The sequence below is a fragment of the Onychostoma macrolepis genome, chromosome 03 (assembly GCF_012432095.1).
Source record: "Onychostoma macrolepis isolate SWU-2019 chromosome 03, ASM1243209v1, whole genome shotgun sequence".
NCBI lineage: Eukaryota > Metazoa > Chordata > Actinopteri > Cypriniformes > Cyprinidae > Onychostoma > Onychostoma macrolepis.
The window spans coordinates 35,005,349-35,023,079 of NC_081157.1; the positions used below are offsets into that span (position 1 = coordinate 35,005,349).

The following is a 17,731-nucleotide window of genomic DNA, read 5'->3' on the forward strand; positions in this document are numbered from 1 at the left end:
GACTGCTGGAAAAAAAACAAAAAAACACCGACGTGCAGCGCTGGAATGTGGCATAAATTAACCTTATGGGTCACATGAGTTATGTAAAGACCCTGATAATCCTTAGAAAGCTGTTAGCTACAGATCCATTTGTAGCATGAAATGCTCTTTTGATTTACACTGGAAACAGGTTTTTGTGTTTTGTTTTTAGACGCTATGGACCCCAGATCAGCCTGGTGTGAGGGCCCAGTGTCCTAAAATTTTAAGGGCAACTATATATTTCCCTTTGTAACGACCAAATTAATAGACCAAAAGGTGTCACTGGAGGAGAAATCAAAATATGTACACTTTAGGTACTGATTTATACCTTTAAGATACTAATATGCACCCTTTAGGGGTAAATAAGGAGCAAAGGTGTACCCAATTGACAGCTGTTTTGTGAAAAAAAAATGAATATTGCAAACGTGGAAAATATTTAGCTAGTGTTTTATTGCATTATTACTTTTGTCTACTCATAGTACTGTACTGTTAGATGTATTATTTATTCCTTTAAATTCATTATTGAAATCAATTTATTTTCATCTAATTCTTTCTTTATTTATTTATTTAGTCAGTTAATCTGAACTTATTTTTATTATTTATTTATTTTTACTTGTGCACCGTTTTTCTCTAAACTTTTTCACAGAGCCCCTTAGCACTCCCTTGCGGCCCCTCGCTCTAGACAACACACACATTCAGCTTCTGTTTACTTTTTAATCTTTTTCAAATCTTTTATGAACCAGTTCTTCTAGTTCTCAGATGAGAGTTGAAATATCCACACATCAGTCGTCCAAACTATCCTGTTCTCCTCACAGTCTTTTATGTCTCTGCTCAGCGCTAATTATGTCTTCCCATTCTGCAGACAACTAACAGCCTTTTTCCAAGAACGAACTTAGCATAGCTATTAAGTACCATGATGAAACATTGGTGTGAATTTAACAGCTGGCTAAGATTGGCCAGATGGGACGTGCTACTGAGCATCCTGCGCTATAAAACAAGTAAATAATTCTCATTCACCTTAGCAGGCAGGGAGACGCTCAGGTCACGGATGTGAGTTTCTTGGCTACTTATGAAGTTGTCAGGTTTTGTGTAGACCAGAATACTTCTGAAGACTTTCTAAAGGAGAAAAGCAAGCACTCAGAGCCATTCAGACAGATGGAGCGAGTGGTGTGAAATGGACTTGTTGGTTAAAATTCACAAGTGTGCCGAATCTGAGAAGGAGATGCTTGTTGAATGGCTGATAACAGAATGAACAAGTGATCGGGTGAGTTTTCCACCACAGAAGAAGCCTGTAGTCTATCAACAGCCACTGCTACTCATCCGAGCATGTTCATTTATTCACGCGATCATTTATTAATCTTTCCTCCTCTACCCTGGTCTCCATTTTCAAAGTGAATTTCTAAGTTCCTCAGCGAAAGACAGGAACATGATGTTCTTTCTCCAAGAAAGTCCTCTCGTCACTCGTCACTCAACACAAAATAAGACCTTCGTACGTCAGCATTGTGCATTTTTAGTACTTTGTCGCCCGTTTTACTCATAGTTTGGTTGGCGTTTATGAAAACACTGTCTGAGCCTCCGCCGCTCCCACAGATGGACGTGAGAGACTAGAGAGTGACAGTAATGGAGGGATGGAGTGAGAGTGTGAGATGAGAAGAAAGATCTGCCTTTTTTAAGCAGTGTCACACACTATCTTTTTCCCTGTACCTTGGCTCATTGCTTGTCTCACTTCTGCGGCACGTTGCCATGGGAACACAGCTGCAGCACTCGAGTCGTGAGTTGGGGAGGCTGGGGGTTGCTATTTAGTAAACACGCTCGCGTTTCTTCATTGGATTTAGCAAGTTGGAAGGGAAAAGGCGGCTTACAGAACCTACAGTCATAGCTTTGCCAATAGTGTGAGCAAATGTGTTGTTTTGTGTTCACTTAGAGGCTTGAAATGTTCTCCTCTTGGAGGGGTTTACAAGTCAGGTCTCTCAAGGATCACTTCATAGTGCATCCAACTCTCTCTATCACTTTTTCTATTTATCTAATGTGTTAAACACGTTTAACATGTTACAATTTCTTACACAGACTCAAGGTACACATTTTGAAGGGACAGTTCACCCAAAAATCATTTGCTCACACTTATGTTGGTCCAAACCTGTGTGGCTTTCTTTTGTGAGAAACAAAAGATGATATTTTGGTAAAATAAAAAGCCCTTTTTTCTTTTTTTTCTCACTGCATGGACAAAATCTGTTCAGTCATTCTTCAAAATATCTTCTTTTGTGCTTTGCAGGAGAAAGTAACTCATACAGGTTGGGAACAACGAGTAAGTCAATAATGACAGAACCCAAGATCGCTGCAAAAAAAAAAAAAAGTTTTTGCAATCTTGCTGAACTATCATCTTAAAGGGATAGTCTACCCAAACATGAAAATGTTGTCATCATTTACTCACCCTCATGTCGTTCCAAACCTGTATGAGTTTCTATCTTAAGTTGAACATAAAAGAAGATATTTTGACGAATGCTGGTAGTCAAACAGTTGATGGTCCACATTGACGTATTTCTTTCCTAACTATGGAAGTCAATGGGGACCAACAACGGTTTGGTTCTTCAAAATATCATCTTTTATCTTCATAAGAAAGAAACTCATGCAGGTTTTGGAACGACATGAGGGTGGTGAGTAAATTGACAAAATTTTAATTTTTGGGTAAACCATTCCTTTAAGCTCATCTAACAAGGCATTTTCTCATTTCTCTTCTTCTCTCAGATACATCACTCTTGTTGTATAGTGTCTCTGACAGCTTTAACTGTGGTGAATAAGAATGTCGTCACTAACATAAACACACAACACACATACAGTCACCATACTATGTTGTTTTCCCTATGCATTGATTAAGAGTCCAACTCTCAGCAGGCATGTTACACATTACACATGGCATAATGTCAATAGTACTATTTTCAAATAGAATATGCCATCAGCCTTTCTTGTAGCAGTGATGGACACAGTCAATAGAGAATGCCTGAACTAAGGCATAGCTATGTTCAAGACATGCAGTCAATCAAGAGTGTTGCTTGGTGAAGAAATTAACTCCTGGAAGAGTGTCAGTCATTAGTTTCTAAGAGTTAAGCTTTGTAAATGTATGCAAATTCATATATATATATATATATATAGAGAGAGAGAGAGAGATAGATAGATACTGTATATTGTGTGTGTGCATTTCAGGGGATCATTTTAAATGTGGCTTCCTTCAGCATGTAAAAAAAAAATCATTTGGAATTCCTCAGGTTGCTTACAGGCAGAACCATTCGAAGAACCAGGTGCTTCAAATATCCTATTCAGGATCTATTTCAAGTGCCTAAATTCGCATTTCCCTTGTGACTTATGACTACTGGAGAAACCGTTCACAAGGCTTAAGACATCTATTTTGTAAGCACCTCAGAAAAACGAGCATTTTGAAAAGCTAATGGTTCTTCAGAGGCTTTCCCCCGTCTGGGGCTTTTAAAAGTAATATACCAATAAACAAACTTGAATTTAAAACAGAAAACATAATTTAGAGCAGCTTCTCCAAGACAAAACACATTAGGTGAGTGGGTGGATAGTTAGCAGTCGTTGTTCCCTTGTAGAAGAAAACAGAAATACCAGATGATCTTTAAAAAAAAAAAAAAAAACGATGGCATCTTCCTCTAACATAACGGGTGGCTGCATATTGCGGTTGAGATCACGCAGGAGTGGCATCATCCCGGTGTAGAGAGGTCTACCCCGATCTTCACTCTCTCACTCCCCCTCCCATTCTCTTTCTGTATCTCTCACTGATCCCACCACAGTGTAGTAAAGCGGATAGGCAGCTAAACAAACAGCGGAATCTTTTCTGTGAAGACAGCGACAGAGGTAAGAAACTTTTATGTGTTTATACCATCTAAATTCGCGGTAATGCCTGGGCGAAATAGATGGAGCACCTTACACTGTAGATCAGGCATCGTGGTTGCCCAGACTGCGCAGTGCTCTGATGAGAAGCCACCTGCACGCGCTGCGACTCACGCGCTTTATCCAGAAATCACGGAGAAGCCGTGAACGCATTCACGCGTTTCTGTCACAGCGCGTTTTCTGTCCAAATTCATGCGTCTCAAAGCATGTGAGTTTTGAAGCTCAAATGTGGAGGTTTGGCGTGATTTTTCTCGTGAGTGTTACTTGTGTGGTGCCATCTGAAAGATCATGCATATTCTTACATATGCTGTAGTTCACTGGGAGCTGGTCTTAATCTATGGGCATGTAATAAACACGGAGAGCGACTGCAGGAGATGCACTTAGGGCGCACCGTTAGATCGCCACTGACAGATGTGCGGAGGGGATTTGGTATTAATATACCATGGCGGGGTTTTGTTGGCGATCAGCGTGACACGGTTTCGGCTCACAGCAGCATGCATATGACGGAAGCCCCAGTATTTCATAACTTTGACATGACTCGTTGTTTCTCATGTATTATGCATGTGTATGTTTGTAAGAAAGCATTGCGTCTCCACGAACTGTGTGGAATTACATTCACAGCTCACGGGATGTGCGCGTTTGTACGGGTGAGAGATTTTGAATAATGATTAGTGTTTATTTTAATGTGCATCAAGAGAAGTAACGGCGTGACACTAGCTTTGATTAGTCTCTATGACAGTACAGTATGTCCAGGATAACCTGTTGGACATTCTAAATATGTTCTGTTAAATAAATATATTATATCAGTATATTCAATATAAATGCACTCACATTATATTAAAGCATTATTTTTATATAATTGGATTCTTAATATATATATATATATATATATATATATATATATATACAGTTATTTAGATATAAACCATATTGAGCATGTAAACCACATGAGCAAAAGTGATATTATTGAGCTGAATATAAGTGGTAATTTGGCCATATGCACAAGGCCACTGGTAATTGTGTATTGATATTCAGTACTACAGCATAATTGTGAGTGTGATATTGCTTATATGTTATAATTTATGAGTTATACTATATAAATTATAATGTAATGTCAAATAACATGGTTCAGACAAAAACTCAAAAATTGGTTATATTAGTATATCATTTCTGTTAAAGAAAATAGGTGCCAAAGCATCACAATATTGGTCACTAAGCAGTGCGCAGCTTGTAAATTGGTCTTGTGTAACATCAGTCGATTCATATCACATTATCTTGATTGGAGTTAAAGATTGAACTGCATACATTCATCAGTAAAACATCTCAATACTGAAAAGAAATTTAGAAATTGCTAATCAATGTCACTAAATGACTTGAAAGTGACAGTGAAAATGTTTATAGCAGAGCTTAGCAGGATTACAGTCCCATTGGTTTGCACAGGTGGGTGCCACAGGGCTCGATCTCACACTATCAGTCATTGATGCTCGGAGCAATTAGCTCAGTTCCTCAGCCACATGAGCGCTGTGTTTGCCTAGGCCTAGGGCTCAAACGGCAATGGACACAAAGGTCAAGCCAGGAGGACATTTCAGACAGTGTCTACCAGCATGAATCTGTTTTTACATCCCTCAAGCTTCATGGTTTGAGTGTGCACAATCTGCTCTTTAAATGGCCAAATGCGGTTGATGCTGCTTGGTATATGAGATGAAACTGGCGTAATGAAGGAAATGGGCACTATGGATGATGTTGTTGTTGTGCACTTAATGCATCTTTCTCCTCACTGCACAGAGAGGCAGTAATTATGATGCCAAGCTCAACTGTCCCTTTGCTCCAAATACATCCCTAAAGATTGGATCCCTGCAGGCTTTCAATGTGCCTTTTAATTAGAGCCTTATAATGATATAAGAGAGACAGAGACTGAGGGAGAAAGTATGTGTGTTAAGGGGGAGGGGTGTCTTATATTCTGCTTCCCATTAATGAATAATGGCTTTGATTTAGTAATGAAGACTGTGGCTGTGTTGCGTATGATGTCAGAACTGTTATGCTTTTGCGGGGCAGTAGTTGTTTTTAATCTCATCAAGTTTAGGCAGCACATTAATTCTGTGTAAAATTAAATATAGTGTAAGTCAAGTCAGTTTTGCTTTGATTCAGTGGTAAATTTATGTTGTAGAGAAGTGCTGATGAGTGCTATTTAGAAATCATATGACTTGCTGCCTAAGCAAGCAACATAATCTATCAAAACCAAAGAGCTGTGGTGATTAGTTATAATGCTGCAGATATCAATGAGAGATGATATCAGTGTAACTCTGCATCGGTAAACATTTATCAAAAATGTTTTTGTTATATTGTAAATTCTAGGAAAGAATTTGTGAATTGTGAATTGGTGAATAGAAACTTCAAAAGAACAGCATTTATTTGACAGTTTAATTTTTTGTAACGATCAAATAGTGTTTACTATTCCTTTAGATCTATTTAATGCACCCTTGCTGAATAATAAAATAACTTATTTTTAAACAAAAAAACTTGAACTTTTGTATGTTGGTGTACACAATATACAAATTACAAAAAAAATTATAATAATAAATAAAACAACTTAACTCTAAAAACGTAAAGACACTGTGTGCTTGTCACTTTCACAAATGTACACTTACTCATTTTGTGAATTCAAATCAATTTATAACCATGACATGAAAATGTAAATGCTTGATATTTTCAAGTTTTTGCAACTTGTGCTATCACCTCAGGAGGATGCTGCTGGTACATGATTTCACCCCTGCAGTTCATTTCGAATCGGTTAAACTGAAGTGTAACAACTCAAATCATGTTACAACACTCCCCCTGAAGTAAATTTAGTTACATTTTAAGAGAAGTGGAAATTCTTAAAGACTCATGCAGATGTCTTCCAGGTATTGTCTAATATGTGTCATTCTATACACACATTAGACCCACACAAATTCACACATAATTTGCATTCATTAGTATGAATTTGCACTTGAGTGTGTGAAAGCAGATTTGTTTCTGTGGGCTGATATAGTGGACGTGTTGCCCACCTAAACATGCTTATCATCTTCACACGTTTGCCCAGCGGTGTCAAGACTCTCCTCTCCAGATGATCTACAACTTCCTGCCAGTCGGGCTGTCTGAGTGTGTGTTATGATGATGTACTGATTGTAATTGTTGTGTGTGTCTCCCCATTACGGAGTCTCATGATGATGGGTTAATGAGGCTTGCCTGTTTACCTTACTGTCACTTCCTATTGGCTGGCTCAGGGGGCTAATTACACTCCCAGTACTACAGGGGGACCCTAAATTACCTTAAGCACTGCTATTACAACACGGATATGTTAGACTATGCGGACATGTTTGTTGTGGCTTTGAATGTTCATATATATACATTAATACATTCAAAAATAAAGTATGGAAATGTTTCCTCCTTTTCAGACGTCACCTGAAAGTGCTTCTTTTTTTACATTTACAGATAATATCTGAGTGGCGTTGCCTTTTGGTTGTTTGTTTGTTGCTATATTGTTGATAAAGTGTTGCTAGATGGTTACTCAGGTGTCGTGGATGGTTGTTAGGTGGCAGTTTACAAGCCCAAGTCAAAAGAGCCACCCTCAAACCTCTATAAGGCCCCTTTTCAGTGTAAGTCTATGGGATTTTTTGTAAGTGCAAGTCAGTTTGACCTCCAAAAAGTGCACTTCTCCTCAATAAGTTGCATGATTTTTCATGCGCGTACCACAAACAATGTGAGTTATGCACCAGTATAGTGAATGCTTTAGTAAGCACCACCAATACTTAATAAACAGACATTTTAATTATTATAAGAGTAATTCTACACCGGTCACGCCACTTGACCATAAAGAGGTTTAGTCATCTATGCATTCTTTAAGCCTTCTCTCTTTTTTGATTGGTCTAATTTTCATCCCATCTTGACCGAGCCGCGTTTAGAGGTGGATTGGGACGGAAAATAGATTGATACGGTATTTGAGGAATGAATGAAAATGACAGAGTGTGGAGAAAGAATCGATTAATATTCTCTCTGCATAGATGTAAACTCATTTTCTGAGAGCAGACCTCTCATTCTCTTTCTCTCTCTTATTCCTTCACCCACACCATTCCCACCTCTGACATTTAAAAGAGCGATGTTACGATGTCCATCTTTGTACTTTACCAACTCAGAGAAAATGACCTTTCATTCACTCTGAAGTATTTAAAACAGCAGGAACTTTTCAGAGTAAGCTCTCTGCTCGACATTTAGCAACAATTTTAAATTATTTTATAACACCGCACTCTGGAATGGCCTACATGATTTTGACTGCTCAATAAATCTTGGTCAGTGTTGGTTCATATTTACTTTTTGACAGGAATGAAAACGAGGCTAGGGATAGAAGTATAGTGCGTTCAATGGATTGCACTGTTGTTTACCAATCATGAAAAAAATCTTTCAGTAGACAAAACCTCCATAAACAGCCGGACCTATACAGTGCATGCTATTGTAAAGACTGAAAGTCAGTCTTCACAGCCTTGTATTTATCTCAAATTCGATATGGCGTATAACCTGACTAAGGTCTAATGTGATCAGTAAACTTTCTGGTTGTTATACGCGCACACTGCTGGTGCCCGCTGCTTCGAATTTTCCAGCTGTTTAACACCATGTAGATTCTGATTGGCTGTCAATGTTTGTTTTTTTTATCATTCCTCTGTTGCTATATTTATAGCTGTGGTGTGAACTTCTATTCTCATAAAATTAACATTATGGTTATAGTTATACTATTAAACACAACAAGCACCATCTAGTGTCCCAGTTCTTGTTTGTAGTGAAAATGACCTATAGGTGGACTTAAGTATTAATATTACTGTAATAATGTGTTAACCTTGTTGCTAGACTGATTGCTTTATTGTAATGGTTATTTTTTATGTACAGAAGTTTTAACATAATATACAATAGGTAAATTACAAAAAAAAAACTTCGCCTGTAATGATTATAAAATAATAAAATTAGTATTTCATATCTACACATCTATTTATTTGGTGCATAGCTGTGTAATTAGAGGGATAATGTACAGCCAGAGTGATCATGTATCACCCCGAAGGGGTTTATTTTGTGATAATGACAGTCTGACGGTACATTATCCCTTACATAATACACATGTTTTGGCTAAGATCAGGATTTTGTTTGATAGAGTGTTCCATCCCAAGAAAGAAAGAAAAAAAAAACTGGTCCATCACTTGCTCAGCCTCAAATTGACGATCATTTCGGCGATAATGTCCGAAGAGCAGTGTTCTACACAGGCAGCAACATTACCACACAACCCTGATAAGAGAACTAGAGAGAGAGAGAGAGAGAGAGAGAGAGATTTGGGAATTAAAATAGATATTCAAATGTGTCAAATACGCAGATGTGTCAAATGCACATTCAATTTACGGTCACTGAAATTTGCCCCCTGTTGAAGCATTTGATTAAAATATTTTCAAATATAATGTTGCTGGCTATTTATAAGCCTCTCTTACTATAACAAACAACTTACATTTTATGCTGAAGAGACATTAGTGACTTGACCTGAAACTAATTGAATTGCAGTATGCATCATCATTTCCTTTGTACACATCTGAAGGAGATGATTATTTACCATTTCACATTTAGTGATATAATAATTAATTTGCAGTAAATGAAAGATTTCAGTGAAAACCGATATCCCAATTAACATCTGTTGCAACATTTTCATCATGCTTACTGATCTTTCATCACCTAGCTATGTTGGATTTTGCGTCACAATTAGTGCATCATAATTGTTCTTTTTATGTATATCTTACTCTTGTTTTGCAATATGACAGATCTCTTTATCGGTGCCAGGATCAGTACAGCTGTTCAGCTCATTGACTCACGTAAATATATGTGAGAGACAGGCACACACAGGGTTAGTGTTCACGCTATACATATAGAAACTAACTGCGTGCTCATATATGAGTAAGAGAAGGCGTACGTGGTGAGAGACTTGTGTGTGTGTGTGTGTGTGTGTGTGTATGAAGGGGTACCATCTGCCATCTGCAGCACTCTATGCCAGGCCTGTTACCCCCCTATCATCCACTAGTGAGTGTGTGAAGCATACAAACCTGGGAGACAGAGAGAAAGAGACAGAGAAGCTGAGAAATAGGAGGATTTGTAGGAATAAGTAACCAGGAATGTCTTGGTGGTCCTTTCTTCTCTCTTTCCTGCTTCGGGTTGGAGGAAGCACTGTTCAGAGAGCAGCTCCAAATCATAGATACTGGTGTTTTTTCTGCCTGTCCCAGTTCAGTGTTTTGGCAATAACATTTTTCTGAGTCTCTGCCCACATCTCAACTCCCACCCTCTTTTTCTCTCTCTCTCTCTCTCTCTATCACCAGCACCATGTAAGAATCGGTCTCAGTATGCCAAGCTTTCTGTTGTTTTTCTGGTTAATCTGATATATAGTTGTTCTCTATTACATTTAATGGTGTTAGAGGAAAGAGCAGGACCTCACAGAATCTGCAGGAGCAGAATTCAGCGGGGGCTGGTTGCACCAGCTGTGAATAACTTACAACTCAGCCTAGTTGGAAATTAAATGCGCGGCGCTAAGCTACAACTTTTGCACTCCTAAATATGTGAGCATTACACTATTAAACGTAGTTAAAACATAACCTTATGGCGTATCTAAATATCCACAGAAGCCTCCAACCATGAGTAACGTCTGGAACCAAATGGCAAGTTGATTGGATTACAAAAATGAGATCATGTTCTGTGTGAAAGACTTAAATCCTTCAGACACATACGCTGATGTTGACATTTACACTCGTATAGCTTTTAAGAGATTGAACATTGAATGAATAAATAACTTCTTAGTGGGTCTTGAGCACAAAACTTAAACGACACCAAACACTCTTTCCTATGTGTCGCCTGATATTACTTGTTCATGTAGGGCTTCATTTACTACAACAAAAAGGTACATAAATAAATGTCAACTTTTCCAATTTGTTTTGTTAGAATTTTTGATTGCTTTTCTTTATATCTTTATCTTATAGTTTAAGATAGACTTCTTAAATAGATCTCTTAAGCTATAATATAAGTTATGTATAACTATATAGATTTCATAGACTATAGATTTTATGAATTATTTGTTTTAATTTGAATTGAATTTCATCACCATCGACTTTCATTTCTCAAAATATCTTCATTTGGAACGACATGGAATGATAGAATCTTCATTTTTGGGTAAACTATCCCATTAAGAACTAGCCTAATGGTGCAACCTAATCAAGTTATTTGAGTTTTAACTTTTAGTTTAGTGCAAACTCTATCTCTCACTTTAAGTAAGGCCGTACATTTGACTTGTGCAACCCATACAGGTCATTTATATCCACCTTCTGACAACGGAGACTTTCACTGAACTGTAACTGGACATTTTCTGTCTTCAAAATTTAATGATGCTTTAATAAGGTAGAAGCAAGAAGCAGAAAAATGAGGACATGCAGCTTCCTGCCCTGCACAGTGGTGTTTTCATTACCCAAATCATAATGATTTTCACAGCCCCGGATTGGTGCACAGCATGGCCCTGAATAGTTAAGGGACACTTTATTAAACGGAGTATCGTGAAGTGAGAATTAATTCACCAGCCATTCACTGCCTGTTTGCATTTTGTTTTGTTTGCAATCTCACTGCAAGAAAAAAAGGAATGGTCGAGCCTGTGGTGTGCTTTCTGGTTTGATTTGATTCTCTCCCATACATATTTATACTGCCTGTGCAGGCTGGAGTAATGTGTTTAGTGTGTTAAATGAGAATGCAAATGGTTTTAACGCTAGTTTTGTTTGAGCTTGATTGTGGCTGAAAATGGTAATGATATGCATGTGCTTTATTTGTAATAACGTGAACAATAACTGAAAACACACCTGGGAAAGGGCTCATTTTAGAGTAGTCCTCCAGAGAGCAACTTCAAACTTGATAACCTTCTAAAGCACATAATCCGTGAAACTGTGAGGATCCCACAACTCCCACTGGATTTGTTGCTTCTTTTTGGTCTTTCGTTAGTGCAGCGATTCTACAAGAATGACTTTCGCTATGTGTGTACTTTTTTCACAGCAGTCCTCTGTAGGAGTTTGAAAAGTTGAGAGTCAAACAGAATCCTGACTCTCTTCATAGAGCTGAAGCCAGTGAAAGAAAACTGACACATAGTGATGCATCTGTGTTATAAGTTTAGCTTAGACTGGTTGCATCAAATTGGCTTTCCTCTAAAATTGGTGACAAAACTAAAACAGAAATGCGCATTTTTATTTTCTCAAATTGAAATGGATATATTGCTATTTCTCTGCCTTTAAACAGATTTAAGAGGTGAACATCCATGTAAATAGCTCAAGAAGTAGAGAATGGTTCAAGCAACACGGAGGTCATTGGTTTGTTTTCCTGGGAATGCATGAATTGACAAACTGTATCCAAGTTGATTTGGATTTGGAGACTGATTTTATCCACATGCAGAAATGTAATCTGGATGTGTGTTTTGAACATGTGACCTACAGCACGAGGTCATTAGGGTTAGCTTTACTGAGAGTCTTTACAAGGATTCATTCATTTGGCTTGAATGAATCCTTGGTCAGAAATGTTCATTTCCTCTTGCATGCGCTCATTAAATTGGTTATGCCCACTGTTGCTCAGCAAATATATATATATTTATTTAATTAAGAGGTTGACTGGGAAAAGTAATTATAATGAATGGAATATAACTAAACTGTGTTCGTTAAATTGCATTTTGATTTATAAAACACACCTTCCTATTTTGGACACTTCTTACGAATGTTTTTTTTTAACAATTACAGCATAAAAATATAATTCTCCTTGATGTGATCCTCAATAAAAAAATGTATTAGTGTATCCTAAATGTGGTTAATTCAGTCATTTTCAATTTGTTGTTCTGGGAACTTATATTTTGACTAGTTGATTTAGATCAAACTGTGTTTGTTTTTTTTGTGTGTGTTTTTTTTAAACAAGTACCCTGACATATCTGTAAAAGTGAAACGTGTTTGAGGGAAGTGCATCCTCAGTTAGTGGGCAGACGCATGCAGCGGCACACATTTCTGAGTGTGTGAACGTGTGTATAGAAGAGGTCACTTTACTGGTCTGTACTCAGGCCCTCATCAGACTGACATGTTCACTCAAGCACAGCATGTTTGCAAGGTCAGCAGTCACCAATGGGACTTCCATTTCTAACTCTTTCTCCCTGTGGACCCACACTAGTATTATACAGTTACTGAGGCACATAAATGGAGACACAGCCGCTAGACTCAGGCTAAATGTGTCCGCTGAGACTTATCAGGACACTTCTCTTCTGGTGCTTTTTAAACTCAATACATATACACTGCCATTCAAAAATTGGGAGCAGTAAGATTTTTGATGTTTTTAAAAAAGGTCTCTAATGCATTTATTTGATCAAAATACACACAAAAAAAACAGTAATATTGTGAAATATTATTACAATTTAAAATAACTGTTTTCTATTTTAGTATACTTTAAAATATAATTTATTCCTGTGATGCAAAGCTGAATGTTCATCAGCCATTGCAATAATATTTCACAATATTAGAGGGGGGTTTTCTGTATTTTGATCGAATAAATGCAGCCTTTGTGAGCATAAGAAACTTGCTCACTTGGTCAGCGGCAGCCCAGATAAACTCCAAACTATATACTCATCTATTACTCTATTAACTCCCCAAACGATCTTACTCTCATTCTCTGTCACTATTTCTCTGTCTGTGAGTCATGACTGACTTCTATTTTCAGAACCATGGACAGCTCAGTTACTTCTGCGCTCAATCAGGAAAACATCACATGCTGCAGACTTGCTCCCATCATGCAGAGATTAACTGCTTTCTGATTCACAGGGTTTTACATGCTGAGCATATAAAACATATAAAAGTTCACAGAATTAATTCGTTCGTTTATTTATTTGGATCTCACAAGATATAAGTATAAGTTTGTGTTAAATTGCCCTTACAATGTTTACTGTTGCGTTACTTTTCACTTTTACATCAACATATAGAATTGTAGAGATTTCACTAACCATGGAATTTCCACATCTTTGATATGATACTCTTTTGCAAATCATATCGCTGACTCAAAAGTTGAAAGACAAATTTACTCAAATTCATTGGTGCTTCATTGTGTGCCACCCTCATTTCTGTAAAAAAAAAAAAAAAAAGAAGAAGAAAAAAACCCAAAATGTGGTTTTGATTTTAAATCAAAGCCTGGATAACAAGAATTTTTTTTTTTTTTTTTTTTGCACAAAACATGGAGGTGAGCATGTAGTCTAGAGCCAGAAGAGATCACTTTATTTACTATTTTACTGCAGGATGTAACATTTAGGCTTCCCGTTGAGCCAAATGTCTTACAAGGCATATAATGGATTAGAAGACTTTTATTTCCTTTCAAACCCTAATGTTCCCTTTAAATTTTGATGAAATAATCTTGGTAATGGAAGAGGCCAGAGATAATAGAATCCTATTGAAGATTTTAGATTCACAGTAAGGGGTGAAGTAGAGAGCTGACGCTGAACATTATGATTCGTTTAGCCTTCGCTTTACTGTTCACTCCATGCAAAACCGTTCACCAGGATTAGCACAAACCTTGGGTGTTTTACTGATTTTGCACAGTTCCTCTGTCAGTGGCCAGCCCCTCAATAAGCTGCTCTTTGTGCGATCTCTAAATCTGATCTATTCCATGATTCAGCATTAGTGGATTAGTAATGATGCATTGCCCAATGGGCTTCCCTCTCGCATGTGATTGGGTCAGGGGATAAGGAATCAGGTCAACTCATGTCTGGCACCACAGCATTTCCCACAAATCTCAGCAGCCTTTGTATTTCAGGGTAAATGTTGATTTCCATGCCAAAGCAGGGGGACTTGAGAGCCTCGGATGCAGTGATTCCCCCTTACAAACACAAATTTCATATGTCTGCCTGACAACCAATCATAATTCTTTATGCTACTTGTGCAAGATGCATGCCTAATTTGATCTAAGTGAGTCATATGTCACCCTGACACATCTGTTGACTTGAATTACCGCTTTTTGTGTGTGTTTTTTTTTTTCATGCACACATCAGTGAGGTTCAAATTTTGTCCTTTTGACACTGAAAGTCAGACAAAAATGCTCCTGCCTAAAAAACCAGGGCCCGTATTCTTAAAGAGTCTAAGAATCCTCTCAGAGAGCATCTAATTTAGCTTAAACATTTCTAACTAGGAGTCTTAGCTTAAAAGTAATTCAGGACCAATCTGAGAGCAACTCTGAGCGAGGAAAAGGCAAAAACGTTTATCTTAGTGAGACGGCGGGGCTGACCCCGTTGCTAGCGATGACACAGTCTTTTGAAGACTGTGATTGGTTAGTTGTCCAAGAAGGAAATAAAAAAGCGCTTTTAAGAGTAGGGTTTATTTTAAGCCTTCACTTTGAAATTACAGGCGTAATTTTTCCTGTTTTACCATACACTCTCTCTCTCTCTCTCTCTCTCTCTCACACACACACACACACACACACACACACACACACATTATGTGTATATATATTCTTTATTTTTTATTTGCCATGCTGTCATACTTAACGTATTTAATAGGAAATGAACAGCGACACAATAAGGTTCTGAAAGTGCTGTCAGGTGCAGACCCAAATCATCACTGCTGCATAGTTGCAGTTTTCCAGTTGCCAAATATGTTAATGTAGTGATTACGTCCATTTCTGGCACTATGGCATTTCTGCACGGTGTCGGAGATGTTAGTGTGTCTCTAATAAGATCGGTCACAAACATGATTCCTGCACGATCTAATGTGTAGCATCTTGTTAACCCAGTCATGCATTGTGTGCAACACATTTCTTCTCCCTCTTCATGTTTCGTCCATTTTCTCCACTGCTAAAGAAACTCTTAAACCTCTTAAAAGTCCTCCTCCTGTACTCCTAACAATTTTGGACCTTAAGACCTCTTTTAAGGGTTAAAGTGATTTTTGATGTAGAAAATGATGTAAGAAATTTGATGTTGATCTGCTTACCCCCAGGACATCCAAGATGTAGGTGACTTTGTTTCTTCAGTAGAACACAAACGAAGATTTTTAACTCAAACCGTTGCAGTCTGTCAGTCCTATAATGCAAGTCAATGGGCACACAATCTTTGAGAGAAAAAAAAACATGCACAGACAAATCCAAATTAGACGATACATTGATGTCCTAAGACACGAAACGATCGGTTTGTGCGAGAAACTGAACAGTATTTCTTTCATTTTTTACCTCTTAATACACCACTATGTCCAACTGCCCTGAGTGCGTGCACGGCATCCGGTGCATGATGTCTGTATGTGCTCTGGCGTAGTTTACGCAAGTGCCGGAAGCGATCTATCGCTCGTATACGTCACTCATTGTTTACACAGTGCACAGAGATTGTGGGTATGATGGCTAATCAAAATGGTAATTACTTGCGCTTATCCTGATTGTTCAAACCGACTTAAACCTAAAAGATTACGTTTGCTCGCGCGAACTCATCCGGGAGTGTTGACTTTTCACATATTCCCAACTTCTGAGCCTGCTCGCTTGAAGTTATGGTTGCTTGCTCTTTAGCTGGATATCAACACACCCATAAACTTACTAAAATTGTGGAGGGTCTGCAGCGATCATTTTTCCCCTGATGATTTTACATACCCAGGAGGGGATCTCGTACGACTGAAATCATCAGCTGTGCCTATGGTTTTTTCACATTGAACTGAGGTATGTGAACAAGATCTATGTATCTTTGTATGTGCCCTTTTTATTTGTAAAGCTGCCCTTATGAAAATTAGGTCATAAAATGAAGTTTTGATGTAGTAAAACAATGTTTTTTAGTGCTTGACTTCCATTTGTAAATAATGGTTGGGCAAAAAATTCCACGTTGTCTGATGATACATCAAAATCGTCTTGTACGACCTGTACTTCTAAATATCTTTAGATCTTCACAGTGGCAGGGAACACTTCCACAATCTCTGTGCACTGTGTAAACAATGAGTGACGTATACACGCGACAATTCGCTTCCGGCACTTGCGTAAACTACGCCAGAGCACATACAGACGTCACACACCGGATGCCGTGCACGCACTCAGGGTAGATGGACATAGCGGTCTATTAGAGGTAAAAAATTATAGAAATAAACCCCACAAACCGATCGTTTCATGTCTTAGGACATCAATGTATCGTCACGAGCAGCAGGGTTTAATTTGGATTTGTCTGTGCATGTTTTTTTTACTCTCAAAGATTGTGTGCCCATTTACTTGCATTATAGGACTGACAGACTGCAATGGTTTGAGTTAAAAATCTTCGTTTGTGTTCTACTGAAGAAACAAAGTCACCTACATCTTGGATGCCCTGGGGGTAAGCAGATCAACATCAAATTTTCATTTTTGGGTGAACTATCCCTTTGAGATGCTTTCTGAATTACTTTTTATTTTACTAGGAAATTTTCTTTAATTATAAGGGGAAACACCCAAATTTCTAAGAATTTTCTTAGAATTTTGTTACTAGGAGCAACTCTTAGCACAGTTCTTTTCAAAGCACCAGTATCATTTACCAGTATCTTTCTTTTCGACCAATATTTTTCTTTTAAAAACGTTGTAGCTATTAATATTTTAAATATCTATATTATTTTTTTTTTTTCATATAGGGAATCTATAAGTTTTATCCCTGTGAAGGATATATAAACAGATCAATTAGTTTTAAGTGGATAAATATTGTAATGCAATTTAATAATGCCATTACAGAAGTGTCCTACACTGAAATGTAGTATTTCCTATATTTTGTTTGTTT

General features: G+C 37.7%; 1 protein-coding gene across 5 annotated transcripts in view; it reads left to right on the forward strand.

The window, feature by feature from the left end:
• LOC131536191 (protein phosphatase 1 regulatory subunit 29) overlaps positions 1–17,731 on the forward strand; it is a 110,658-nt gene that overhangs the window by 1,816 nt on the left and 91,111 nt on the right. For 2 of the 5 annotated variants that reach the window (XR_009269883.1, XM_058768945.1), the window contains exon 1: positions 3,810–3,885. The exons of 2 other annotated variants lie outside the window; for them this stretch is intronic. The gene's annotated coding sequence lies outside the window, so the exon portion shown is untranslated. Of the gene's footprint in view, positions 1–1,190; positions 1,283–3,809; positions 3,886–17,731 lie in introns of those variants that run through there. One more of the 5 variants, XM_058768947.1, reaches the window with a different exon arrangement.